The following is a 27996-nucleotide window of genomic DNA, read 5'->3' as shown; positions in this document are numbered from 1 at the left end:
GAAAAGGTAGGGAGGGGATTATAAAGGGACAGGAAGAAATGTCTGGAAGGATGGATAGGTCCACAATTTTGCTTGTGATGGTGTTTTCCTAGGTGTATATATGTCAAAATTTAAAGTGTATGCTCTAAAAACATGCAATTTTTAAATACTATGTATATACCAATTCAGCTGTAAAAATACATGAGGAAGGACAGCAGTAAGGAAGGGAGGGAAGGAGAGAGGGAGGCAGGGAGGAAATCAGAGAAGAATAAGGAAGGAAGGGAGAGAAGGATTCACTCCCTTGTGTCTTTTGTTCAGGCTATCAGTAAATAATATAATTTAGCATTTTCCTTTATAGGAGCTTTTTCCACTTGTTCTTTGGGACATGGCACTCCTGTCATTTTCTTCATACTTTCCTGGCTGCTTTTTCTCATTTACTGAGCATTACCCCAACCTCTCAACTTGCAGTGCCTTAAAACTCAATCCTCTAACTTCTTTTTTCACTATTAAAATCAACTCCTTTGGTGAACTCACCTGATTTCATAGCTGTAAATATCATCTATCACTGACTGACAGCTGTCAAACATCTCTAGCTTAGACTCATCCCTGTACACTAGACTTCTCTCTACCTCCTGGCCTCCCCATTTGAATATCTAATAGAGATCTCACTTGGCATTTTCAAAGTTTCCCACAAACTATTCTTACTGCTATCTCCTTCATCTGTAATTCCCATTGCTCAGGTTTAAAACCACACACATAAAATTATTATTCTTAACGTTTCTATTATTCCCACCCCTACTTCTAAATTCTTTAACAAATATGTCAACTCTACCTTCAAAATTTATCCAAAATTCTTCACTTCTCATCACCTATAGCTAAGGTGCTGGCCCAAGCCAGAATTACTTAATGTCTGATCTGCTCTCCCTACTTCCACCTCTGCTTCTCACTGACTCTTAACAGAGCAGCAGGACCTCTCTTCCACATCAACTCTCACATCTCTTTTTTCTTTCCTTACAGTAGTGGCCAGAACCTCAAATACTATGTCAAACAGAAACAGAGTGAGTGTCTTAATTCATTTGGGCTACCGTTTTTTAAAATGCCATAAATTGGGTGGTTTATAAACAACAGAGAGTTATTTCTCACAGCTCTGAAGGCTGAAAAATCTAAAATCAAGGTACCAGCAGATTTGATGTCTAGCGAGGACACACTTTCTAGGCACAACCTTCTCATTATGTCCTTACACAGTGGAGGGGGAGGGGAGTCTCTTTTGGGCCTCTTTTATAAAGTCAGTAACCTACGGTGGTGGGGTGCCCTCTTACTGCCATCATCTTAAAAATTTCAACACTGAATTTTGGGAGAACACAAACATTCAGACCATAGCATTGCACATCCTTATCTTTTTCCTAATTTGAAAGAAAGTGGATCTAATGCTTCTCCATTAAACATCAGGTTTATTGTAGGCTTTTTACAAAATATAACTTCTGAAAAAAAACACAACGTTTGCTAAGTTATGAAAATTTCCTCCTGTTTCTACTTTTCTATGCTTTCTTAGTCATAAAAGTTGTTGAATTTTATAAAATACGTTTTCCATGTTAATTTCAATTGTCGTGTAATTTTTCTTCAGTAGTCTTTTAACATGGTTATATTGTTTGTTGATGGAATATTACACAGCCATAAGGAAGGACAAAATCATGAACTTCACAGCAATCTATCACAGAAACAAAGAACTGAATATCACATGTTCTCACTCATAAGTGGACCCTGAACAATTATTGTAATACTGTAAGAAAAGGATTGGCAGCAGCAAGAAACTACCAGGGGTGGGGTGGGGGGAAGGTGGGACTGGCAGTAGTGGTAATCTGCTGGGTGGGGGGGACACACCTCATCAACAAGGGTACCTGCATAATGAACATTTGTATACCTAACCCTGAATTGTACTCCGCATCTTTAAAATAAAAACAGTAAAAATATTTTTTTTAAGTTTTATTTTTAACCTTTAAATTTTGTATTTTAAAATTGTGGGGTACAATTCAGGGTTAGGTAGACAAATATTCATTGTGCAGTTACCCTTGTTGATGAGGCATGCCTTCAGCTTTTCCAATGATGAGTCATGCTTTTATTTCTAGGTTACATCCTACTTAATTCTGATATATTTTAAACATATTTTATTCACTCAGCTAAGATTTAGGTTTTTTCCTTCTACATTGATACACTAATCAATTACAGTATTATTTTCTTTAGATTATTTATTCTTATCTGATTCTGGAATTACAAATTACATTAGATTCATAAAATGAGCTAGACAACTTTCTTTTTGTGTGTCTCCTGGAAACACTTATAAAAATTAGTAATTAGGCCGGGTTTAGTGGCTCAACCTGTAATCCTAGCATTTTGGGAGGCCGAGGCGAATGGATTTACTGAACCCGCAGGTTGAAGACCCACCTGGGCAACTTGGCGAGACCTCATCTCTACAATAAATCAAAAATTAGCCGGGTGTGATAGTGTGCACCTGTAGTTCCAGCTACTTGGAAGGCTGAGGCAGATGGATCGCCGGAGCCCGGCAGGTCGAGGCTGCGGTGGCTGGGAACATGCCACTGCATTCCAGTCTGGGTGACAGAGTGAGACTCTAATTCAAAAAAAAATTAGCAATTAACTGTTCCTTGAAAGTTTTATAAAGTTCGTCTATAACCCATTGAGGCTTGGGGCTTTGATGAAGGGGAGTGTTTGCATACCACTTTAATTTCCTGAATATTAGCTTTTCTAATTTCTTCATGAATAAGCCTTGCTTCTTAGTCTTCCAAAACTTTATCCATTACATTTAGTTAGCTCTAATTTATCAAAATGTAATTGAACATAATATGACTGTTCAAGTAACAGGAAGGTGTTGGGTTTGGGGCTATGTTCACATTCCTGTGTGTGCTTATTTTAATAGGTCAGCCTTCTTCTCAGTTGAAAATTGTGTTGTTTGATCATGTGCGTTTACAGTCCTAAAATTACATATAACTCATAACATCCCCCAACAGATTGCATACCCCTTGTCCTTCCTTGGAAGTCTATATTGAAATTTCAAGAACCAGTGGCTTACCGGGGTTCTCTCTACAATAAAATGTAGGTTGACATTTCACACTCTTGGCACATCACCAAGGGCTGATACTGTGTCTTCCACATTCTTAAGATTCATCCATCCCTTCCCAGTCAGTGCCTAGTGCATTGCTCAAATAAGAATGTTCATATGTTGATTACAGTTGAACATATTATCTCTACTTTATTACAACAAATCAAAGATTAACCAGAGAGAACAGTTGCCTAGCACTTTCAGTTAATAGTAATATCCTTCCGGTATACCTTCATTTTTAGAAGTAACAAGCTGAAATAATAATAGTGACCATTCACTGAGTGCCTACTAAGAGCCTGACATAAGTGGACACTTTAGATGTGCTACCTAGATTTATTAAAGCCATAAAAGGAAAAATCTTAGTAACTTTGCTTCATTGATAAGGAAAATACGACTCACATGGGTTAAGTTACTTACCTGAAGTTACTCAGAGAATAGGTTAGAGCTGGATTCATATTCAGATCCAGCTGGTTTTTAACTGCCCACTCCACTGAAAGCCATAATTTTTTCAGTTAAGAAGCTTTCAAAGAATAAGCTAAGGTTAGATGGTTTCTGCCAAATCAGGGATTCCTACAAAATTTTAGGTTCCTTCTTATATTTTAAGTTGTAGAAAACTATGAAGTCTCAGCCGGGCTCAGTGGCTCAGCCTGTCATCCCACGCTTTGGGAGGCTGAGATGAGTGGATTACCTGAGCCTGCAGGTTCAACACCCGCCTGGGCAACTTGGCGAGACCTCATCTCTACAATAAATCAAAAAATTAGCCGGGCATGATATCACGTGCCTGTAGTTCCAGCTACTTGGAAGGCTGAGGCGGAAGGATCGCCGGAGCCCAGCAGGTCGAGATTGCAGTGGCCAGGAGTAGCCACTGCACTCCAGTCTGGGCGACAGAGTGAGACTCCAACTCAAAAAAACAAAAAAAGAAAACTATGAAGTCTCAAGCCAAAGCTAACTACTGCCTATTAAAAGTAGTTGTTTGAAGTCTTGCACTGAGAAGAATGGTGCAGCTCAGTTTGGGCTAAGTAAGATTGTAGTGACTGGATTCTAATGTTGTTTGCATTGATCAGAGTTCTCCAGAAAAACAGCCAACAGGAGACATATATATATGGGGAAATTATGGAATTGGCTCACACTATTGTGGGGGCTGGCAATTTTCAGGGCAACCAGCAGGCTAGAAATTATAGCAGGAGTTATTTTTGCAATCTTGAGTTCCAGGACAGTCTGGAGGCAGAATTTCTTTCTCCTGTAGATCCTCAGTGACATCTCTTAAGGCTTTCAACTTATTGAATGAAGCTTATCCACATTATGAAGGGTAATCTGCTTCACTCAAAGTCTACTAATTTAAACATTTAAAAAAAAAACCATCATAATAACCTCTAGACTGATGTTAGACCAATCAATCTGGATACCATAGCCTAGCCATGTTGACATACAAAATATACCATCCCACTATCAAAACTAGGAAGACAATATTCTGTAACAGTAGTTCTCAAACTTTAGTATGTACAGGAACCCCCTGGAGAGCTTGTTAAAACACAGATTACTGGGCCCTAGCTCCAGAGCTTCTGATTCGGTAGATGGGACTGTCTTTGTAGCAAGTTTTCCACAATGTTGATGGTGCTGGTTACTTTGACAACACCAAGTGCATAGTGTCATCACTGCTTCGCTCTAAGTGATGACACTGAAGCAATCATCACAGAAATATGTGTTTCTAACTTATGTTCTCTATATAATAAAAACAACTTGAAAATTTTTCCAACTTAAGTTTTTAACAAGAAAGACCTTCTTTTTAATCCAGAAAAATGGCCACCCAGCCCTAAGCCTCTCATAAGGTTATATTAAAAAGTTGTAATCACAGACCTTTAATTCACATTCCAAAGTAACAGAAACATGTTACTCGTCTGCCGGAACATGGCTGAAGTGTAATGAAAGGCACTAGAAGTTGGGCCACCTGGGTTGGGTGAGGTTGCAATTCTCACAGTATGTACAACTGAACATAGCCAGATCTCCTGATTCCTAGTGCTTCCCTGCCTCCATGCTCAGTTTTCACACTCACACAATGGGAGCCTTGACTTGGGGTTTTTCCAAACCTAGTAACTCTTCTACTCAGGTTTTATATATCTTGATTCAATTCGATGCAGAACATGCAGGTAGTTAGTGCTGCAGAGAGGAAATGGTATGCTCCATAAGGTAGAAAGTGTGAATGGAGGAGTCCAAGCTGGAAGATGTTTGGTGGAAATTGCATTGAGAGGATTCAGAGAGCAGATAGGATACTTACACTCCTCTCACACTGTGAAGTTCTACAAGACCCTGAATTACAGCCCAATTTCTTAAAGTGAAGCTTAAAAGGAAGAAATAAACCTTAGAGAGATATAGGAAAGCACTGCTGTTAATTATTATGAATGTCTATTTTAAGAATAATACTCATTGTGTTCATACATCTACCTTGCAGAAATCCAAAACCAGGTTGTTAAAGCTGTTTCGGCATTTCAGAAAATAAATAAATCAAGGGTTTTTCCACCTTCAGCAAAACTGTTCCAACTTGGATTAATCTGGAACTGAATGTCACATTGAATCCTGCCAAGGCTTGGCAGGGCCCCAGGCAGGAATGGTTTGCATTCCATCAAGAAAAGCAGCTTTGGGTACCGGAGGAACCAATGGTCTCAGTGTAGCCTCAATCAGGGTAGCTAGATGGGAGTGTCCCCCTGAGTGAGCTCGGGTATCACAAGTGACATGAGGGTCACTGGGTCTGAGTCCCAAAGGCCTCACCCATTCCTCAGTCACTGTGACCACTAGAAATGCCACCCGTTTGTGCAGGAAAACAGATCTACACTTATTTCCCATGAAGTTGTAACTTCTGTTATCCCATACATGACCCAAGGATCAGTACTGAGACTCAGTCCTTGCTCTAAAACTTAACGACATAATCTTAAACTTGGAGCCAGACTAACTGAGTTTATTTGAGGGCTCTGTGATTTGGGCAAGTCAAATTGTCCTCTCTGATTTTTTGTTTCTTCATTGGCAAATGAGGTTAAAATTCTTGTCCCTGTATACCCCCACAGGGATCCCTTGCCAGTGGCTGCAACTTGTCTCACTGCTCATACCCACAGAACCTATAGTCCAAGGAAAACTGTAGACCCAACCTGAATAGGTTTTATAGTTTATGTCACAAAGACAAAAATATGGCATAAAGTATTTATGCCCTGTCCCCTCTTACCTTCAGTGGAAGCATGATCCTGCATTGTTTGTGATGTGTAAGGAAGCCAAGGAGGCTCACACTGGGCTAAGGCATTATAAGGTAGGAGAATTGCAAGAAGTGAAGAGGTAGGAAATGGTCATGAAAGCGGGGCTGCCAAAGCTTTTAGGGGACACCAGATGAGAGACTGTGGCCTGGCCAACGAAAGTAGTAAGGGAGGAGGCCATGTTGGAAAAAGACTGCAGTGAACATTCATAAGGCTTTTTGAGATCTCTTGTTGTGTGTTATGTTACCCATATGCTAGTCCTCCCTCCAAAAGACTTAATTAAATTCTCATGTTTTCTTGTGACATTTTTAGAGTTGAAATTCTATTTCTCTTGATGCTAAGGCTGAGGCAGGCACGCCTAGATAATTTTTGGTTGCATTTACTTAAATTAGGAATTGGTGCTTTTTAAGGTAAAGGTTAGAAGATAGATAGATAGATAGATAGATAGATAGATAGATAGATAGATAGATAGATGTATATATACGCATATATGCACAATAATAATAAAACATAATACAAACGTTTTCTAACATTTCTATATACTCTATGACTAACAAAATGTTTTCATGTATTCAATACAATTTCATTCCATGTTAAGCATTGAAGACTATTGCTCCTCAGAGCTGGACCCTAAAATTTGAAATCATTTTTCCTAAGTAGAGTTAGAATAATAATTTTATGTCCAATTAGGGCAGAATAAGGAAAGCTGTAAGGCATTTTATTAATTGGAAAATACTGGATCCTCCTGTGTATGTGGGACAAGGATGAACTCTGACCTTAAAGGCTGCACAATCTCTGTGTTTATGTGGTGACAGTCCCATATAGACAAATAAATATTTTACTTAACTATATACAATCCCACCTTGTCAGCAGATATTGTTCTTGTTCTATGAGTTCAGTTCTTCCAATGCCCAGGGGTGACCAGAAAGTGTTGGTGATGAAGAGAATGGCACTAAGGAGAACGGGAGCCCCAACTATATTCCTGAACTGTGAGATGAAAACAAAAGCATCATCAGATGAGCCACATATTCATGATTGGGTAACTTCGTTTGGGTGGAGGATGACTTTGTAGACAACCAGAGCTTCCATCACAGTTTTGAAGACAGGCCCCTAGTCTGTGCTCTCTGATGGGCTCTTGCCAGCTCCTCTCTTTCCACTCCCTAGTGGATAATGAGTCCCTCTCATTTCCTAAAAGTGCTACTCCCCCGTTCCCATGCAAGCATGGTACTTCTGATGTGTCTACACATCAGCTCTGGGGCTTGCTCCTTTCACATCAGCCCAGTTTATCTAGAGTTGCCTTTCTGTTTCTCATTGTGCCTTGTGAGAACATCAAAGCAGGGGCCAGTGGCTGTGAAGGCAACACAATTACAACAAGAGGAGGTGGCACTTGGGGTCAGGAAGGAGATGATGGAAGCAGTGGGTGGTGGGACAAGGCCCAGCCTGGCAGTGGAATTAAATTCCACCAGTGTGAAAGGTGGCCTATCCTCTTGGCCAGGATAGTACCTGTAAGATGCCCACTGTGTGGCCAGTTCTGGACGCTCCTTTTAAAGTAAGGGCATTGTGAAACAAGAGTAAGAGAATCAATGAGGCAGAACTAATCTCACACACTGGCAAGACCATGTACAGCATGTGATGAGTATAAAAACACAAACAACGGCCTCCTGGGTCTATAAGCTGCTGCTACAGCATGGGTGGGACAAACAACCTACCTGGTCAGGGAAACCCTTGGCTCCTTCAGCCCTGTGAGGTAGATGATTCTTTCAGCTTCCCTCTACAGTCCCCACCCCATCCTTGTGTCAGTGTTCAAAAGCTCAAAATCTGTCATCTCTGCCCACAGCTGCACACAGTTCCCTTCCCAGTGGAGAAACTTCTGGTCTAATCACCCCAGCTAGTGGGTATGACCATCAGAGTCCTGGCTCTAATCCCCAGAGCTATAGCATTTCTGCAGGACATGGAACATAGACAACGAAAGAAATGCCCCTCACCAGCATCACTACATCACCAAGTTCAGTTTCCTTTCTTTTTTCAAAGACAGGTGAAAGGCTCACATTTCCCAGGTTCCTTCCAAAAGGAAGAAAAAGTTAGCATTTCTCTTATTCATCTAAGCAATATTCAAATCAGAGAATTCACCTAAACCACATTGAGAGCTAAATTATCATTTGTGAGCAGCCAGATTATTTTATCTGACCACATCAAAGTAACTGGATAACTTTCAAATGTTTATTTATTTGTGAAGTTGGGCTGAGATCCAGAAAATATCCAAATAAAAATTCAAATTCAACTGAATTTGGCATTTGTAGTTGAACTAATGACTCATTTGTAGTCTGTCCACTTATTCCATCACTTCTGATTAGTAAATGAGCAGGTAATTCCCAGTCATGTGGTTCCTGATCCAGGTGTCTTATCTTTCAGAATAGTTATAGGATATCCAGGTGGCATATTGGAAGGTATGGCAAATGGAAGTAGGCCTGGAAAGGAGATAAAAAATGGTAAAAGAGGGTGACTATAATTAACAACAATACATCATATACTTCAAAATAGCTAGAAGAGAGGTCTTGAAATGTTCTTAACACATAGAAATGACAAATTCTTAGGATGACAAATATCATAAATACTCTGACTTGACCATTTCATGCATGTAAAAAAATAATCACATGTACCCCATAAATATGTACTAATATTATATATCAATAAAAAATCTTTTTAAAAAATCTTTTTAAAAGAAGGGTGCTAGAAAACCAAAATTAGATGCCACATGGCAAGGTTTGAGTTAACAGAGTTGTGAAAAACAAAACAACCCCTTGTGACCATGCTTCTCAGCCAGGTCACAGGACCCATTCCTACAGGCAATCAGCAGTTGGGAAGGTGTGGGAGCCTAGGAGGGGCAGTCTGGGAACATGGAAAGTCCAGCCTGGTGCAGGGGTGAGGGGGAGCTGTACGGGTAGCCTCGTGCTGTCTACCCAGTGGCAGAAATGAGGTGTCCAAGGAGCCCAAGAGGGAAAAATCACCTGGATACAACAGCCCCTCTGCCCAGTACACATGAAGCCCCATGAAGCCCCAAGGCTGAGTTAAATTTACCTCCCTCAGCCTCACTGAGCTGCAGGCAGATCTATCTGCATTCAGAAAGGCAGCCTATGTAGTTTAGAAGAAAGCAAAGTGCTTTGGAAGTGAAGAGTAACAGAACATGCCACCCTAACATCGCCACTTTGGCATAAGGATAATGTTGAGATGAAGACAATGAGAAGAAGCAGATATTTTTAAAAATCTCTGCCCTCCTATATTTACCTAAAAAGCAGGACTTAAATTTGTTAAGATATGTCCCCTCCCCTCTCCACCAGGAAGGACAGAGTTAATCACCAGAGACAACCCAAGACCTTTATCAGCCCCTAGAAAGCACCAAACGAATCTACATAACAAATCTTGCTAAAGCTTTGTCTTCCATTCCCACCACTTATCTCCCTAGAGACTCAAAACCCTTTACCTTTGCCTTGTCACTGAAAGTTCATTCTTTTGCTAAAATGCTTTATAATCCCAAGTTCTCAAAGACCCCTTGGAGTTACTCATTCCGTGTTGCTCCCATGAGTACTAGTCATGTTATTAATAATACCTTTCTGTTCACTTTTCTTTTCTAATCTGCCTTTTGTCAGTCTCTTACAGGGCCCCAGCCAAAGAAACCTAGAGAGAAAGAGGGAAAATTTTTTTTGCCTGCCCTATAGCAGTAGACAGACCTATGTTCAAGTTCCAAGTATGCCACTTGCTAGCTGGGTGACATTGGTGAATCCTCTGTCTCTCTGAGTCTGACCATCCTCATCTGTGAGGCAGAGAGTGACATCCTCCTGGAACAAGCTGATTCTCAATAGGTTTAGCTATCTACATCCTCTCTTGTCCCTGTTGCTCCCTCATCTCTGAGGCTGTCACTGGACCCCTGCCACCCTGTGTCCTATGTCTCATTTCTCCTGCTCCTCATGACTAGTAGCTCTGGGTGGGTGTCCTTAGAGAATCTCCTTTTGTCCATACCTGAGCCCTCAAATACCCATACAAAGCTCTCCAGGACTCTGTCCTGCTCAAGGAACTTCCCTAGGACCATGTCCCACCTTCTGCTTCAAACCTTCTGATGCCTGCCTGTGTTTCCTGGGTTCTAATCACAGTCACAAATCTAAGTATCTTCTTTTCTCTACACTTCTCTCGTCTTTCCTCCCTCCCTATTTCTTTTCCTTCTTTACTTTTAAATGTTATCTTCCTTCTTTTTTCCTTCCACCCTCCTTACTGCCTTCCCTTTTGCCCTCTTCACTTCCCTTCTCTCTTTTCCTCCCCTCCCTCTCTTTTTCCCTTCCTTTTCATTTGTCTTCCTTATTTTCTCCTTCCTCTTGCTTTCTCTCCCTCCCTCTCTCTCTCTTCCTTCCTTCCTCACTCTCTCTCTCTCTTCCTGCCTTGTCTCTTGAAGTTGATGACTCATGGCTCATAAGTACATCCATACCAGAGGAACCCTGTTCAAGATGGTTTCAATGGTCATTGTGAGGAATGGCAAGCATAAAGAAAAGGGGGGATTAGAGAGATATTAAGAAGGTGAGGATGTTAGAAATCAGATACAGGGAGACACATACCACTAGGCTCTTAATCAAGGTGCTGGATTCAAGGCAGGGGTCTAGCATAGGGAACAGGTGTTAATGGGGAGAGACGATGACTCATTTCAGGCACAGAAGGACTGACATTTCTGTGGAACATCCAAGTGAGAACATCCTGAGGCAGGAGATTGTGTAGCTCTGGAAATCTCCCCAACTGTATAATTTCCCAAGAACAGGTGATTTCCTAAGGATGTTAAGGAAAACTTTCTACCTGGTCTCCTAGTGGAGAGCAAGTGTCTAAGGAAAAACTTCAGGGGTGGGGTCGGACAAGGAGTCAAAATGAGACTGGCAGAAGTCCTGGAGCAGCAGTCTAAAAACTGGCCTCCAGTAAGGCCCTCCACCCCTAAGTGTCTTCAAAGTGTCCTCAAAGGAAAGTAACTTACTGAGTCTGCCCATCTGTAGAGTGGGGAGAGAAAACCTTCCACACACCTCCATTGGGGAGAATGAGGAATAGGAGAGGGCTTACTGACCATGGCTTCTTTAGGCAAGTCTGATCATGGTGCAGAAGGGACAACTTGAGATCAGACACAAGGTTCTAGAGATGAAGAGGAGGAAGCTAAGAGTCCCTGGCATAGGGCATTGTCATATCATTTTATTTAGGAGCCTACCTTGAGCAACCTACATCCCAAAATTTGAAACAGTCTTCTTTCTCTGCTCAATCACATGTGAAACCTTCACCAAGTCCTTGCAGACACACTATCTTCCTCTCCAGAAATTCAGATTGAAATTCAAGCTGAGAAAAGTCTTGTTAGAGGCAGGTGTACTTTGGGCCCTGGGATGGGGAACTGGAAGGGCACAAGACACTTCAAGGGCTCATCAAAGGGCCAGGGATCACCTTCTGAGGCTGGCAGTTTAAGGCTGAGAGACTCTCTGTGTCTGGGTAACTATGCAGTCCCCAGATTCAAATGTGAGTAGAGGAGTCTGCAGAGGAAACAGAACACGCAATAAAACAGAGTCATTTGTTACTTCAGCCATTGGAAAACAGTGCCATTAGGCAGACCAAGATGACTATATGAGCTGCCAGTGCTCAAGATGCACAGAAAGCCAGATTGAATGTCATCATCCCAAAACAGTAGTGTTTGGTGTATAACATCCCCTTTTTGGAGCTCCAGCAAAGGCCAGAGAAAATTCAGGGCCAGCTTTTGCATCCCCCACAAGAACAAAGGGGAAGTGGTCCTTTGGGTGATCAGAAACTAATCTAAAATAGAGCTGCAAACATATTGTGGAATACTGAGGCTGAAAATACCCCAAATAGGTGGTCATCTGGACAATCAGGATAAGCCAGAGCATTTGAACCAGAAGAGCAGCACTTACTACCTGGGGCTGCCCCACAGTCAGAGTCCCCAGTGCTCACAGATCCCATTTCCCTCATCTTTGACCTTGGAGCACTTACTTCATCACACTCTGGCTCAGTGTCCTTCTCCCTCAGGGCTGTGGATGCAGTCAAGCGTTGAAAGAATGCTAGCACATGATCAGTGCTCAGTAAATCATAGCTTTTATTTTCCTAAGACATTACCACTCTCTTCCTTTTATTTCTTTCTAGAGGCTAGACTTCTTCACAACCCTCATCAGGTATAACAGCAAAAGCTCCTCCCATCACCACCTCTGATGATGGCTAGCTTGACTTAGGCAAAGACTTTTCCTCTCCAGGGCTCAGCTTCTCATCTGACAGTGAGTGGTGAAACAGATGATGTGAGAGTCACTTCTTGAAAAAATCTATGGAACTGAATGCCTCACATTGTGCATTTTTCTGCAGTAGTTGTCCCTGTTCCTATGTAGTCTCAATGCTCCAGGAATTCCCCAGTTGCTTTCATGGACAGGTAACAGAAAGAATTGCCTCAGTCACTTAGTGTTCTGGTCAAGATATTCTTGTGATAAAGTTGGTTATTGACTCTAAACTGCAACAGATTCCAGGCTCAGCTACTCAGAATGAGAGAGGAAGTCCTAGATATTCTGTGAAAACATCATTTCTGGAAAAATTCAGAATAGCAAGCAAATAGTCCAAATAACAATAATGGATATATTTATTATACACAAATAACAATAAAGTCTAAAATTGTGATAATGTCCTTTTCCTGTTGTTAGTATTTTAAAATGCATAAAACATAATAAAACTCATAAAATATCTCTAAGTATCATCTATTGCCATTTTGTCTTGCTCACTAATGATATGTACATGTCCATTAAAGAATTCTTACAAGATTTCTCCATGTCAGCTCCTCTGCTCACAGTTGACAGTTTCTGCCTTCTCTTCCTTTGCTCAGTGACATATTCTGAAATACAGTCTTTGTAAGAGTCTGCCATAAGATTAACAAATAGTGTCTGACAAGCCCATGGAGACATCCCACTCACATCCTGAGATTGCTATTTTAACAGTAGTGTCAGCACAGTTCACATAGCCTCAGAGAAGGCATCTCTCAGTCCCATTGTTAAAAGGGCAACTCAGTATCATGTACCCACCAAAAACAGAGGGGCGGCAGGACAGTGTTGCTAAGAATCAGCCTTTGTGATTTTTCCTGACACAAATACATCATTCCAATATCAAGTCTCTTATTTTCTGACACCAGCTTGGTGCCCAATAATTACATTCCATTCTGACACTAACTACCCAAAGTTAGCACAGACCCATAAGTTAAGGGATCAGTCCCACAAGACTGCCCACATCAGATCCAGTACAATGGAGTACCAGGCTACTCACACTTCTGCCTTACAGACTACAAATTTAGGGGTTCCCATGACTGAAACTTGGGATAATCCAAATTGGTTATCCTGCCCTTAGATTTGGCAATGCACTAGCATGACTCACAAAACTTAGGTGAGCATTCTACTTACAATTTCAGGTTTCCTATAAAGGATATGAATGAATAGTCAATTGGAAGAGATGTGTAGAGCAAGGTGAAAGAGGGCATTTCCCTGCCCTCTCTGGGCACACCACTCTCCCAGCACATTCATGTCTTCACCAACCTAGCGCTGTGTTAGTCTCACGGTCTCAGAGTCATTATCAAAGTTTTATTATGGAGACACGATTGATTAAATCATTACCCACTGGTGGTTGAACTCAATCTCTAGTGCTTTTCCCTTCCCTGAAGAGCAAAAGATAAGGCTGAAAGTTTCAACCCTCTTATCCTGTGGTTGGTCCCTCTGGGGATCAGCTCCCATCCTGGAATCATCTAGGGCCTGCTCAAGAGTCACCACGTTGGTGTAAACTCAGGTATAGTCAAAGAGACTCATTGTGAATAACAGAAGACACGTGTATTACTCAAGATTTCCAGGGTTTTTAGGAGCTTATGCTAAGAACTAGGAAAAAAGACTGTTAGTAAATGCATATTTTTTATTACACCACACAGTTGAGTTCTCTTGGCTGATGTTCAAGGCATTCACTCTCAGTAACCATCAGCGTCCTGATCTGTAAAATAAACATGTCAAGACATCTCAAACCAACAGGAAGTCTGTACACACTCAAAAGTATAGTGTGAAAGAAAGGCACATGTACACTGTGGTGTGCCAAATAAGAGTGAGTCAAAATGGGTGGTCAGACCGACTGTTCTCCAGGGTGAAATACCCACTTCTAGCAACCAAATCACAACCAGCTGGAGCTCCCCTTCCCAACTAGTGGGAATATAAAATGACACACCCACATCAGAACATGGCTTGTTAGTTTTTACCAAGTTAAACAAACATCTACCCTGTGTCAGAGCAATTTCACTTGTACATATTTACGCGTAAAGAAATACAAACCTGTGTTTACAAAACAGAATTGTACTTGAATGTTCATAGCAGTTTTCATCATAATAGTAAGTAGAAAAAAAATAAAAAGTCAGACTGGTGACTCATGCCTATAATCCTAGCACTTTGGGAAGCTGAGGCAGGAGGATTGCTTGAGCCCAGAAGTTTTAGACCAGCCTAGGCAACATAACAAGATCTCTTCTTTACAAAAAAAGTTAAACAATTAGCCAGGCATAGTAGTGTGCATCTCTAGTCCCAGCTACTTGAGAAGCTGATGCAGGAGGATTACTTGAGACTAGGATTTGGAGACTGCAGTGAGTTATGATCATGCCACTGTTCTCCAGCCTGAGCAAAAAAGTAAAACCATGACTCCAAAAAAGAAAAATAAAAAAAACTTGGAAACAATGAGTGAATAAATAAACAAATTGTGGTATAATAAAAAGGAATGAACTACTGATATAATGTAAACCAAAGATAAAAGTTTAAGTACCCCCAACTGACTGAATGAACCCTCTTTGGGCCCTGGAAAACCTGAAAAACTAAATTCCAGGCTATGATGGGAAAGGAGGTCAGACACACCACATTATATCTCCTCTGTGTTGGCATTTAGGAACAAATGACCAGCATTAACATTAAAGATCATAAGACTGACAAAACAGATTCTGTGGAAATAAGATGTCAAATTCCAACCTGAACCTGGTATAGTATCACATGACAGACAGCAGGCACTAAAGGAAATACAAATATTTTACCCCAAAATATATTTCCTTGACATAGTTTGGAATGACCCTGCAAAGTTGTCTCTTAGGGAAATTCACATCTGTAGTGTGTCTCCTTTCCTAGGAAGAAAGACAAGTACCACCTATTTTCTCTAAAACTTGCTACTTAAGGCTTCACCTTAACTTCCAAAATCTCCCTTATCTTAATTTAAGTATTTCTACTGACTTCAAATTCTTTAGAAACTTTCTGTTTAAATCATTCAACCAATTGCCAATTAGAAAATTATTGAATCCATCTGTGACCTGAAACTCCTCCCCTTTAGTGATGTCCCACCTTTTCAGGCTGAACCAATGTATGTCTTACATGTACTGTTTTATGTCCTTGCCTATAAACTACCCATAAAATGTATAAAACTAAGCTGTAACCAACCACTTTGGGCACATGTTCTCAGGACCTCATTAGACCATACTCCAGGCCATGGTCATTCATATTTGGCTCAGAAACCACTTTGAGTATTTTAGAGAGTTTGGTTTTTTGATAATAATAAAAACCCAAATCTTAAAATATTAAGTCAGACACAATAGAATACATATTTTATGGTTCCATTTTTTAGTAAATCTACAATAGTCAAGAACAAGGTTGTTGGTAGGTGTTTAAAAAGGGGTAGGAGGGAGCTCTCTTAGGGGAGAAAATTGTTCTATCTATATTTTGATTTGAGTTGTTGTTACACAGGTATAAACGATTATCAAAGTCCCACAAACTGAAGGCTTAAATTTTGCATTTTACTGTGCCAAAAGACAAATTACAACAAATTTAGTTTAAAGGTCTCAATTGGCCTTATTAGCAATTCTAGAATCAGGAAACACTTAAACTCATAAAATAGGATAAGTGTTCCAAATATACAAGGACTTTGGCTTTATAGACAGAAAACGGGCAGAAGAAAGCAGAAACAGAAAGTAGACTGGTCATTTCAAAGTTACTTTCCTTGTAAGGTGGGATCAAGAGACAGAACAACAGAAAAATGACTGACTGATTAACACTAGGTTGCTTCAGGTTGCTCTTTGTCATAAGGATTGAAGGCTAAGGGAACTTTATTATTATGCCCTTTGAAGATTGAAACTGGTCTGTTTGTGAAACTTGGCTGTTCTCTCTCTCTCTCTCTTTCTCTCTCTCTCTCTCTCTCTATCTTGTGATTTCTCAGAAAGCCAGAAAACTACTGAGTTTTGGGTTGGCAAGCATAGGTAAGTCCATTTTTATTTTAAGTCTGGTCTGTTGGGGTCTAGAGCAGGCATTTAGCCCAAAACAATAGCTTTCCATAATTTCTGTTTAACCATTGTGTGTTGGATGTACCTCAAGTCTGAAAGAAAGAAAAGCACTTCCCATGAGGACTATGGGTCTAGAAACTGTGGAGGTCTATCTCTGGGTGGGACTGTGTTGGCCTTGGCTATGCAGGACAAAGTGAGGTTCATATTCTAATCCTACAGGCGCAACTCTGAAATCCAGAGTTTAATCAGTTGCCAATGACTTGGTGAGTAAGGGTTTTGATGCCTATGTGGACACTGGTCTAGCTTTGACTCTCCCTGAATCCTACAAAAGTAGTGTCTATTCAATACATTCTTTGGATCACTCAGTACATTCTCAGGACTCCCCCGAGTCCTGAACTCCTAAATCAGAAATTTCTGGTTCACAGTGAATCATTCATCACATCTCTGTATCTCTAGGGGCAGGAAGACCATATGTGTTCTGTATAAATACAGAATGGTTCTAAATTGCTCAATACCAAGGTCAGCTGTGGATTACTCAGAAAACCCAATGTTATATGCCAAAATATCCAAGTAGTCAACGTACACATTGACTATATTAACCACATAATTATACAGTTTCTACCCTCCAAAAGTGGTGGGGAAGAGAGATTTCTCCTCATGCCACATACCAAGGAACAGCAAGGGCAGACCACTCAACTCAGGAATTGTGTTACAAGAGGAACAGAGAAATGGAGCAATAACTACAGGATGATCTCCTCCTCCTCCTCCTCCTCCTTCTCCTCCTTCTCCTCCTCCTCTTCCTCTTCTTTCTCTTCCTTTTCCTCCTCTTCCTTCTACTCTGTCTCCCTCCCCTCTCTCTCTCTCCACCTCTCTCTCTCTCTCTCTCTCTCTCTCTCTCTCTCTCTTTCTTACCCAACCCTTTCTTTCTTGCAAGAAATTACAATAATGTATACATTTTGTGAAATGAGTTTTTTGGGGGAAAAGACACATGAAGTTCTTTTCTTTCATCTATCTAACTTCTGCTTTCTCAAACTTTCTCTTGCAATTAAGCTCAGGGGGTAGATAGATGGAGGTATATAACTCTTGCTTCAGGCCTACTGGCCTCAAGATAGATCCCCATTCAGCTGGCTGTGGTAAGACTCTTATGAAGGTCAGAACTGAAGGTATCTGCATGATTCCCAACATCATCTTGGGAAACATCTTGCTATGATTTGAATGTGTCCCCTTAAAAATTCACATGTTGAAAATTTAACCTCCAATGCAACAGTTAAGGAGGTGGGGCCTTTGGGGAGGTATTTAGGCCATGAGGGCTCCAACACTATAAAAGGGCTAGTGGGAATGGGTTCTCTCTATGTTGTTCTTCTGCCATCTGAGGATGCAACATTCAAAGCACCATCCTGGAAGCAGAAAAACGTGACCCTAACTTTTCAGTGCCCAGAGCCTTGATTTTGAATCCCTAGTCTCCAGAACTATAAGAAATAAGTTTCTATTCGTGTGTGTGTGTGCGTGTGCGTGTGCGTGTGTGTGTGTGTGTGTGTGTGTGTGAGGCAAGGTCTCATTCTGTCACCCAGGCTATAGGGCAGTGGCATGTTCTCGGCACACTGCAGCCACCACCTCCTGGGCCCAAGCAATTCTCCTGCCCCTGAATATCTGGGACTATCGGCACAGGCTGCCACACTCAGATAAGGCTTTTGTTTTAGTTTTTTGTTTTGGTTTTTTTTATAGAGATGGATTCTCGTTATGTTGCCCAAACTGGTCTCAAGCTCCTCACCTCAAGCAATTGTCCTACCTTGGTCTTTCAATGTGCTGGGATTACAGGCATGATTCACTGCACCCACCTAGTTTCTGATCTTTGTAAATTACCCAGTCCAAGGTATTTTGTTATAGTGGTAGAAATGGACTAAAACATCCACCTGTTATGGTATACATACAATGAATTTTGATTATCCAAGTTTAACCTCCTAACCACTTGAAGGAGAACCCAAGGAGGCGGCAGAAACATCTACCACCCCATGGCACATCCCATGGCAGGAGGAGCAAGATAAGCATGACATGCTGGAGCCACTTCACAAGAAACAACTTCTGATCCCAGCCTTGGAGTCCTCTAATCTCAGCCCAGCAGGAAGTTACCTGCGTAAGAGCCCTGTGGATGTGTTACATTTATTATAGGAGCATAACTCTTGAGAGAAGGACCTTCTTGCACAAATGACTAAAACCATTACTAAAATACTAAATAGAAATTAGATTGATTTTGTAAAACACATAGCTTCCAATCAATTCATGCCAATTCCTCTGACAAATATTTATAGGGTACCTACTATAAATCAAGCATTGTTGTAGCCACTGGATAAAAGAGACTAAGTTGTATTAAACATGCATCCTTGCCTCCCAGGATCTCATAGAACAAAGGATGGGGACTTAGACACACAAACAGTTCAAATTGTTCAGGCTTGTGCTTAGCACTTTGTAAGTATTCAGAAATATTAGTGGCTATGATGATGATGGTAATGATTACAGTGAGACAAAGATAACCACAGGAAGATGGATGAGATTTTCTGGCCGCATAGAAGATGAATGACCACATCTGTTGAGGTGGCCATAGAAGGACTCACCGGTGCCAGGGTGTTCATGCTGGTGGGCAGACAAAGAGACAAGATGTACAGGGCCAGGAGAATATCTGGACCAACTTCAAAGAACCTATGAATTATTTTGGGTGTTCACAGGCCTTTCTGGGGGACTAAGAAGATGAGTCAAGGACCTAGAATCTTGGCCCATGGATCAGGCATATTAACATTAAAGCTTGTGCTGATACCATTGCTACAAGCAATCTTCAGAGGTGGTATTATTGTTATTTTTCTCCCAGCAAGGATAATCTTTTTATTTCAATCCCATGTATTTGAAATGGATATCAGAGATAAAATTCAATAATTGCAAAGAAAAATCTTCTGCACAAAGGAATCTGCACAATAGTCAACATAAATCTTCTCATAATGGAAACCCACAGAACAGTTTTAAATGGCATTTTATCAGATTCCAGGGGCTTTCCAAAGTCATCTGTACTCTGGTTTCCATAAGTGAAAAGGATGTATGAATTAAAGATTGAATGTTGAGTGTGTGATGCTTTGTATTTCAATTCCACAGATAACTGTCTCTATTTTGATGTCTCAGGATGGTCCTTTCTTGAGATTCTCAGACTCTAAAATAGTACTCCTTTAGCGTTCTGCTCTTGGAGTCATTGTACCATTGTACCTGCACAAGGGAAATACTATATACCATTATACTTCTATTCATCTCTTCCCAACCCCACATTCCATGACACCATGTTGGTAGCTTGAAATCAGCCATGGTGAGAGTATTCATACCACAGAAATTGGTAAATGCTACCATAAGGGCTTTTTTTCCTGGACAATTGTTGTCAAACATTTACCAGTCAGCACACCATTGTTCCAGAGCCTGTTGAGGGCTGACTATGTACTCTGCAGTAACCAGAAAGTTATTGAAATCTTCATTGGAGTGTTACATGATTAATTCTGTGTTTTTAAACCACCCCTAGCTGTTACGTGGTACTTGGGATAACAAGAGGTGGTACAGGATTCTGGGAGTCAGCCAGCAATTGACGGTGCCACATCAGAGTAAAAACAGGCAGGTCCAGCCGTGAGGGGTAATGAAAATGATGCTGGGAAGGTGGGAAGGGCAGGGTTTATGCTGAAGTGGGAGACAGTGAAGGAAAACTAGAAGCAAAGTCTGGCTCTGAGGTAACTGGTAGATGCTGATATCATCAGCCAAATTAGAAACCTTAGAAGGAGGCTTAAACAGAGGACCAGGATTGAAACAAGATGAGTCCCTTTGAGCTGTTTTGAGCAGAAGTAACCAATGGCCTATGACCCCTAGCACAGGGTGCAGGCTAAGAATAGATTAGAGGGCAGATACCCAAGTCCTTGGCTAGCAGATCATTCCCCTACTCAGTAGTTTTACAATTTTACAAGCCTGTCACCCCTAGGCCAACACCACCACATTCAGGAAACAGAAGTGGAGCTGAGTTTACTAGAGCAGCACTCAGTTATTCAGCAAGGAGTCACTTGATTTGTGATCCACGCTGGCAAGGCAGGCACTTTGTTCTGGAGGTAGGGGAAAGGCAAAGTTCAATGACAACCCCAGGGTGGAATTCTGTATCACATGGTAATTCTATGCTTAGCTTTCTAACATATTTTTTTATTTTTAATGTCTATGGATCCACAATAGTTATATATATTTATGGGTTACATGTGATATTTTGATACAAGCATATAATGTAAAATGATCAAATCAAAGTAATCAGGATATCTATCACTTCAAACATTTATTATTTCTTTGTGTGGGAGACATTCCAAATTTTCTATTCCAGCTATTTTGAAATATACAATAAAGTACTAACTATAGTCTCCATACAACGCTATTGTACATAAAAATGTGTTCCTCTGTCTCTCTGTATTTTGTACCCATTAACCAATCCCTCTTCATTCTCCCTCCCCACTATTGTTACCAGTCTCTGGTATCTATCATTCCATGAGATCAATTTTTTTAACTCTCACATATGAGTGGGAACATGCAATATTTGTCTTTCTGTGCCTGGGTTATTTCACTCATACATTTAGCTTTTTGCAGATCTGCCACACTGTTTTCCACAGTGACTGTACCATTTCCATTCCCACCAGCAAAACACAAGGGCTCCAATTTCTCTATATCCTTGTCTGTACTTGTTATTTCCCATTTCTCTGGCGATGGCCATCCTAATGGGTGTAAAGTGGTCCTTTTCTCTCTTATGCAATTACAATAAAATATTTTCAGGTTGCATCCTGCATATGTGTCCATCTCATGCTTGCATTGCTCTATACATCATTCATATATATAGTACGCTATTCCTGTACTATGCACTACTACTGTATTGTACACCAGCCTATATATTCTATACTTTATGGACAACTTAGGGTACTGCCAAAGGTAATCTCAACAAATTTATAACTGTCTCTCTTTCTTTCCTTTGAAATAAAAGTGATGAGAGCTGCCAGCCTGCTTGGTAATGCCACTCTCGAGACCTAGTGAGTCCAAGAATTAGTCCCAGCAATCTCTCCTTCCCCAATTTACCAGTCCTGTGCACTCCAGAAGAGGCACAAACTGGTACTAAGGAGGACAAGCAAGGCCAACAGCAACTCACTCAGGCTTTGCTCTCATTCTTGTGGGCCATTGTTCATTTTCAAAATAATTAGAATCAATGTGAGTGGATAAAGAAAGGGCGGAAAATAGCACAGGGCTCTATAAACTTCCCATGGCCAGACTCGCCTGGTCTCCAGCATCTAATCTTCTACATATCTTAACCTCAAACAATAAATAATCCAAGCCCTGGAGCAGGACACACTCGCAACTGTAATTTATATGTGAAAATCCAAGCAAGAGCCAAACGACGACCAACACTGTGGATATAAATTCCAACTTGTCCATTCGCTGACATCTACAGTCTGAAAAGAATGAGCCAGAAGGTGTTTTTCCTGGCTAAAGAGTTGCATGCCTTTGGGTCTTGAAAGCTTATGGAGGAGAGCTCATAGGGACTTTAGCAAGGGTTAAGAGATTAGGGGGAGATGTCCATGTCCTTGTTAACAGATTATTTCCCCTGCTCAGCAAGTTTTCACCTAATTTCACAGTCTCAGGGACTCAGATCTGGAAGAATATTTGTGATCCTCACTGTACAGATTAGATCACCAAGGCCAAGGAATTTCCTCAGCGGTCAGCAGGCCCCACACCTGTTACTCTGAGACCCGTAAGGTGTATAAGGTCAGCACCTGCCATTCCTCAGATGGAGGAGTTTGAGATCATTGGCAAGTCTGTTATAAGAATCTGACATTTGAGTCCCAGCTGATTTTCTTGGTCAAAAAAAGTGACTATGTGGGGGTTCAGACATGATACAAATATGGAATGTATAATTGTGCCACAGAGGTCCCAGAAAGTGAAGAGTCAGACAGGACTGGAAACTGAACATCTCCCTGGAAGGCATAAGCAGCCTGGGAAGATGAAACCACAGCCCGCTCTCAGGAGCATGTGCCTATCCTCCCTTGTGTTAGCACACACACACCCCAAGGCCCTAGATCAAGATCTCCCAGGGAGGGCCCACAGCCATTCTGAGTGGCAGCTATATATCTGCTCCATAGTTCATCATGCTCCTGTCACTCTGGGTCCCTCCCAATGTCCAGAGCATCAAGACCAAAAGAGGCCCTGGGAGATGGACTACTGAGTCCTGTGGGCTCAAGTAGCACCAGTGCTGTCACTTGGTGTAGGTTGTGCCTCCTCAGGAGAAAGGTTGGTGGGGCAAAAGTTGACTATTATTTCACAATGTCTGATGGGCTTGGACTGGAAAGCAGCGATACCCACCTGAACCCCAAATTCTCCCTTTGATGGGACAATTGGGAAAGTAGTTTACATGGGGGCAATAACACAGATGCCAGCTGCTTAGGCAAGGGCTGCCTCTAAAAAATTTGTGGCCCCTCTACTGAAGAAAATGGGTTTGGGCACAGTTCTTAAGTCCTGGCCCCAGTTCCTTGTTTGCACTGAAGAGATTATCCTCCCCATCTCTGCAGCTGCAAAAGAAGGCAAGCCCCAGGCAGGAGGCCAGAACAATTTTTGTGTGGACAGAGCATCAGTGAGATAGTAACAGCCCCTTCCCCACCATCTCACAATGACCATGTGTCCAGCACTGTGCCTGGCACCCTCACATTCCATCTTCATTTATCAGGACCTGGCAGGTACTATTCCTGTATTATCTGAGGAGATGATACTTTGTTTTCCTGGCTGTAGGGGCTACAGAGAACAAGAGCAGTATGACACCCCAATCCTGAGAAGGTAACCACTGTGTGTCTTCTAATCTGGCAGCACCCTCCCAGAGAGCTGTGACTGGTGTTCAAATTCCAAGGACGACACCTACAGTCACACACTACCCAGAAGAAAGATTCCACTGTCACAGGCTTTCATTTTCTAAAGGCAGCATGGGTGGAGAGGGAATTAGGGACCTCAGAAGGAGAGAGTATGGGAAAATTTATCCCAAGTTTGGGATGAGTTGCATTCCCTTCAACTAGCAGCAGTTCTATCTCTCTCCTATGCAGAGAGGAGAAAAGCACCTGTGTCAGTTTTGACAGAGTAATAAAAGTTCTAAAGCTAAGTTACTTGAAATGCAACTACTTACTCTCTCACAACTCTACAGGTTGGCAATTTGAGCCAGACCCAGATACACAGTTTTTCTTGTCCCTCTGCTACTGGGTTGGCTGGGGGCTGACTGGTCTAGGAGGGCCTCACTGTTGGGACAGACCCTGCAGCCTCCCCTCCTCCAGCAGCTTAGCCTGGACTTGCTCCCATGGCTGCTGGGTGGGGTTCAGGTAAAGAGAGAAAGAATGCAGAACATGGAGGCCTGCAGGCAAGGTCCAGGCCTTGGCCTGGCTCATTATCACTCACACTGCATGCTACTGGCCGGAGCCGGACATGGGCTAGCCCAGAGGGAAGGGAAGGTGCTGCAAAGCCACACTGTGAAGGATATGGACACGGGAAGGCATGAAGAACTGTGGCTATTCTTGCACTGTGCTGCTACAGCCCCATGAGGTAATCCAGACAATACACAGCCACCTGCTTTCAAGAAACCTCTAGATTTAAACAAAGAGAATATCAGTGGTGACCAGTATGGAGTGAATACCAGAGAGCCTCTTCTGAATGTTTGGACCATTTAAAACCTCTGAGACTCTTGCTCAACTGGACAGAGTGTATCTTCTTCCACCTGTTTAGTGGTTAGAAGTTAAAGCAACTACCAGTTTGGAGAAATGTGACCATTCTTATATTCAAGTGTTATGAACTAAAATCCATACCCATTAAAAACAGATGAAGCAACCTAGGCTCCAAGAGGCTAAGTAACTTGTTTAAGGTCACACAGCTGCTAAATAGCTGAACCCGCACAGCCTACCCCCTCTCTTAATGACCACACCACATGACACTATAGGTGTCCATAGCTGAAGGAGAATGGCCCACTTACTTTGGCAGTCATAAAATGAACCTCAGGAGCTGGCAGCTGCAGAAGGGGTAGGATATGAAAAATCCTGGTCATTGTTCTGTTAAACTCTGCTGTCTCCATGTGGCTCTTTGAGCTATGGCCGCCATGTTTCCTTAGCTTTGGCCCCCTCCCATACCTTGGGGAGGTGAATCTCTCTCTTTCTCTCTAATTTACTTTCTCTCTAAATAAACTTTGCTTGAAAACTTTAAAAAAGAAAAGAAAAGTTCTGACTGCCTGTCAGAAAGAGGGGAGCCTGGGAGCTGGGTTTCCAACCACTGCACTGGGGAATTCCGTTGCTACTTCTCCTTCTTTCACAGCCAGTGGCCTGAAAGGCACATGAGGCTTCTGTGCTGTCTTCCCTGTGTTGAAAACAAAATTTCATTGGAAAGCTGATATGAAAACCCACTCTTGTCTGTCCATATTGCCACAACCCTTAAAGAAAGGCATAATGAGCATTCCAGAAGGCCTGCATGTACCTGCATTCCTGAGAATTAGTAAACAAAAGTGTTTTCCCTTATCTCCTATTCGTTCCCCTCAGCATTGTTCACAATAGCAAGAACCTGGAACCAACTATGCTGTCCATCAAAAGAGGACTGGATTAAAAAAATGTGGTACATATACACAATGGAATACTACACAGCCATAAAAAAGAACAAAATCATGAATTTCGCAGCAACCTGGATGGAACTAGAGTCTATAATACTGAGTGATCTCTCACAGAAACAAAGATCTGAGTATCACATGTTCTCACTCATATAGTGTACCTTGAACATCTATCGTAATACTATAAGAAAAGGATTGACAGTAGTGGGAAACTATGGGGGGAGGAGGGAGGGGAAGGGAGGTGGGATTAACAGTAGTCAATATCTGTCTGGGGATGGGGAGACACCCCTTATCAACAAGGGTGCCTGAACGATGCATATTTGTATACCTAACCCTTAACTGTACCCCACAATTTTAAAATAAAAAATATTGATTTAAAAAAAAAAGAAATCCTTAACTCCCCTGTAAACTGCATTTATTCAAATAAATGAATCCTTGTTCCTTTTATCAGTAGTCAAAGATTTGAAAAATATAATACCCATGTAACCATAGTCTTGTCATCTGGATAACTTTTTGCATGCTATAACTACTAATTAACAATATGTTGTAGTGAATAATATTTTGCTTTGTGATGGGCTTTGTTGACTCCCTTGCTCTACGGCAGGTTTGATCAACTCCTCTGGTGTTATATGAGAAACTATAGGCTACTCAAGGGCATCAGGAAATGTGAACCATAAATGTTACTATTGACAAAATGCAGCTGTAACTTAAGTTTTGTGCAATGCTCTGTTGGTCATGTAGTCAATCTATAGATACTAGCAATCCTAAACTTACAAAAACAAACTGTAAAACCTAAGAAGCAAGTAGACAGTTTACAGAAATGCCAGCTGCCAGGTTCTGTGTCCCTGAATTCTGAATTCAGAAATAAACTTCTTTCTGCCAGTTCACTCCCTATCGATTTATTGGCATCTAGAGATAGCAACTGAGTATTTACTAAACCATAACAAGACCATCAGGCTGAAGTGGCTCCAGCACCCTGGGCAGATTACATAAGCAATCAGAAACCCAATTCAGTGTAAACAGCCATATTCTAGACCTGTCAGAAACTGCCAACTAACTTTTAATTAAGGACTTTCTATTACAAAAGCTTAACCAATCAGAAACTACCAACTAATCCTTAATTAGGGACTTTCCATTAGAATCATCCAAATGAAGTTACTGCTTCACTTTAACCAACTGAATATTTTCTCTGCCATGCTTCCGCATTCAGTTCACCATATAAAATAATTTCTCTCCTATCCCTTGGTGTGGTGGTGGAGGGTCTGACTGCTTTCTCTATGGCACTGTCTAATTCATAATTGCTGTTTGCTAAAAATTAAAATGTTTAAAAACCTCTACTATTTCAATGTGCTGTGCCTCAGTTTGTCTTTTAACCCCTTGCAAGTGCTGAGGAGTGGTCAGCTTTTCTGTTCCTTTCCCTGATTTTCCGCTATGGATTATACAAAACTGCAAAAACAAAAAGATAAATAAGAAAAAGCTAGGAAAATAATTACGTAAGTTATGAAAATATGTATACTATTCATTTTTTAAAACTCCCTGAAATCCAGCCCAGAGACACACAGGACACCTCTGGGATGACTCCTAAGTCTCATATATGAGGCCGGAGTCTTCTTTCTACTATAGATCTTCTTGCTTCTCACAAATAAGAGCCAGTGTACAGAGAACAAAAGAAACAAATATTCACTGAGCACTGCCATACCTTGCAATTTAGAAATGACAACACCACCCTATAGAGAGTGGAGCTGTGCCTCAGGGCCACACTGCACACAGCCACCAAGAGACAGCACCACATTCACTTGTGCTAGGAGATTTCAACTTCCTGGGCTCAGGCAATCCTTCTGTCTCGGCCTGCCAAGTAGCTGGGACTAAAGGCACATGACAACACACCTGGCTAATTTTAAAAAATTCTTTTGTAGAGACAAGGCCTCACTGTATTACCTAGACTAGTCTCAAACTCCTGGGTTCAAGACTCCTCCTGCCTTGCAGATGTAAGCCCAGTCACCTGGGGAATTTTAACACATATAAGCCCAAGCAACACTCCCCAGAGACTCTGGTTGTTTTTTTGTTTATTTGTTTGTTTTTTATTTAATTAGACTAGAAATCATTTTTCTTTTAATTTGAGTCAGAGTCTCACTCATGCTCATCGCCACTGCAGCCTCCACCTGTTGGGCTCAGGCGATACTCCGCCTCAGCCTTTCAAGTAGCTGGAACACACACCACCACACCCAGCTAATTTTTTATTTATTGCAGAAATGAGGTCTCGCCAAGTTTCCTAGGCTGGTCTCGATCCCACAGACTCAGGCAATCCTCTCACCTTGGCCTCCCAAAGTGCTGGGATTATAGGTGTGAGCCACCAGGCCCAGCCAGAGACTCTGGTTTTTAATTGCAGTCAGGATTAAGAGCTACTGCTTGACCACCTGCACATTATGTGCACATTGAAATTATCTGGGGAGCCTTAAAACAGATATTGAGCCTAAGTCCCACCCCAGACCTTCTGACTGAATTGATCTGAAGTGTGACCTGGTGCAACATGGTAACCTCTAATCTGACAGGCCTCACATGTTAAGTTTACCTATTCCAAAGAAGTCACCCAAAGGCTCAGCAGGGAAAAACAGTGGCACCAGTGGTGGCAGGTCAGTGGCACCAATGGGGCAGGTCAGTG

This window comes from Carlito syrichta, unplaced genomic scaffold, assembly GCF_000164805.1.
Source record: "Carlito syrichta isolate Samal-C Ts95f unplaced genomic scaffold, Tarsius_syrichta-2.0.1 Scaffold288054, whole genome shotgun sequence".
Classification (NCBI taxonomy): domain Eukaryota; kingdom Metazoa; phylum Chordata; class Mammalia; order Primates; family Tarsiidae; genus Carlito; species Carlito syrichta.
The sequence above is the reverse complement of the archived record's forward strand: the minus strand, read 5'-3'. Positions refer to the sequence as shown.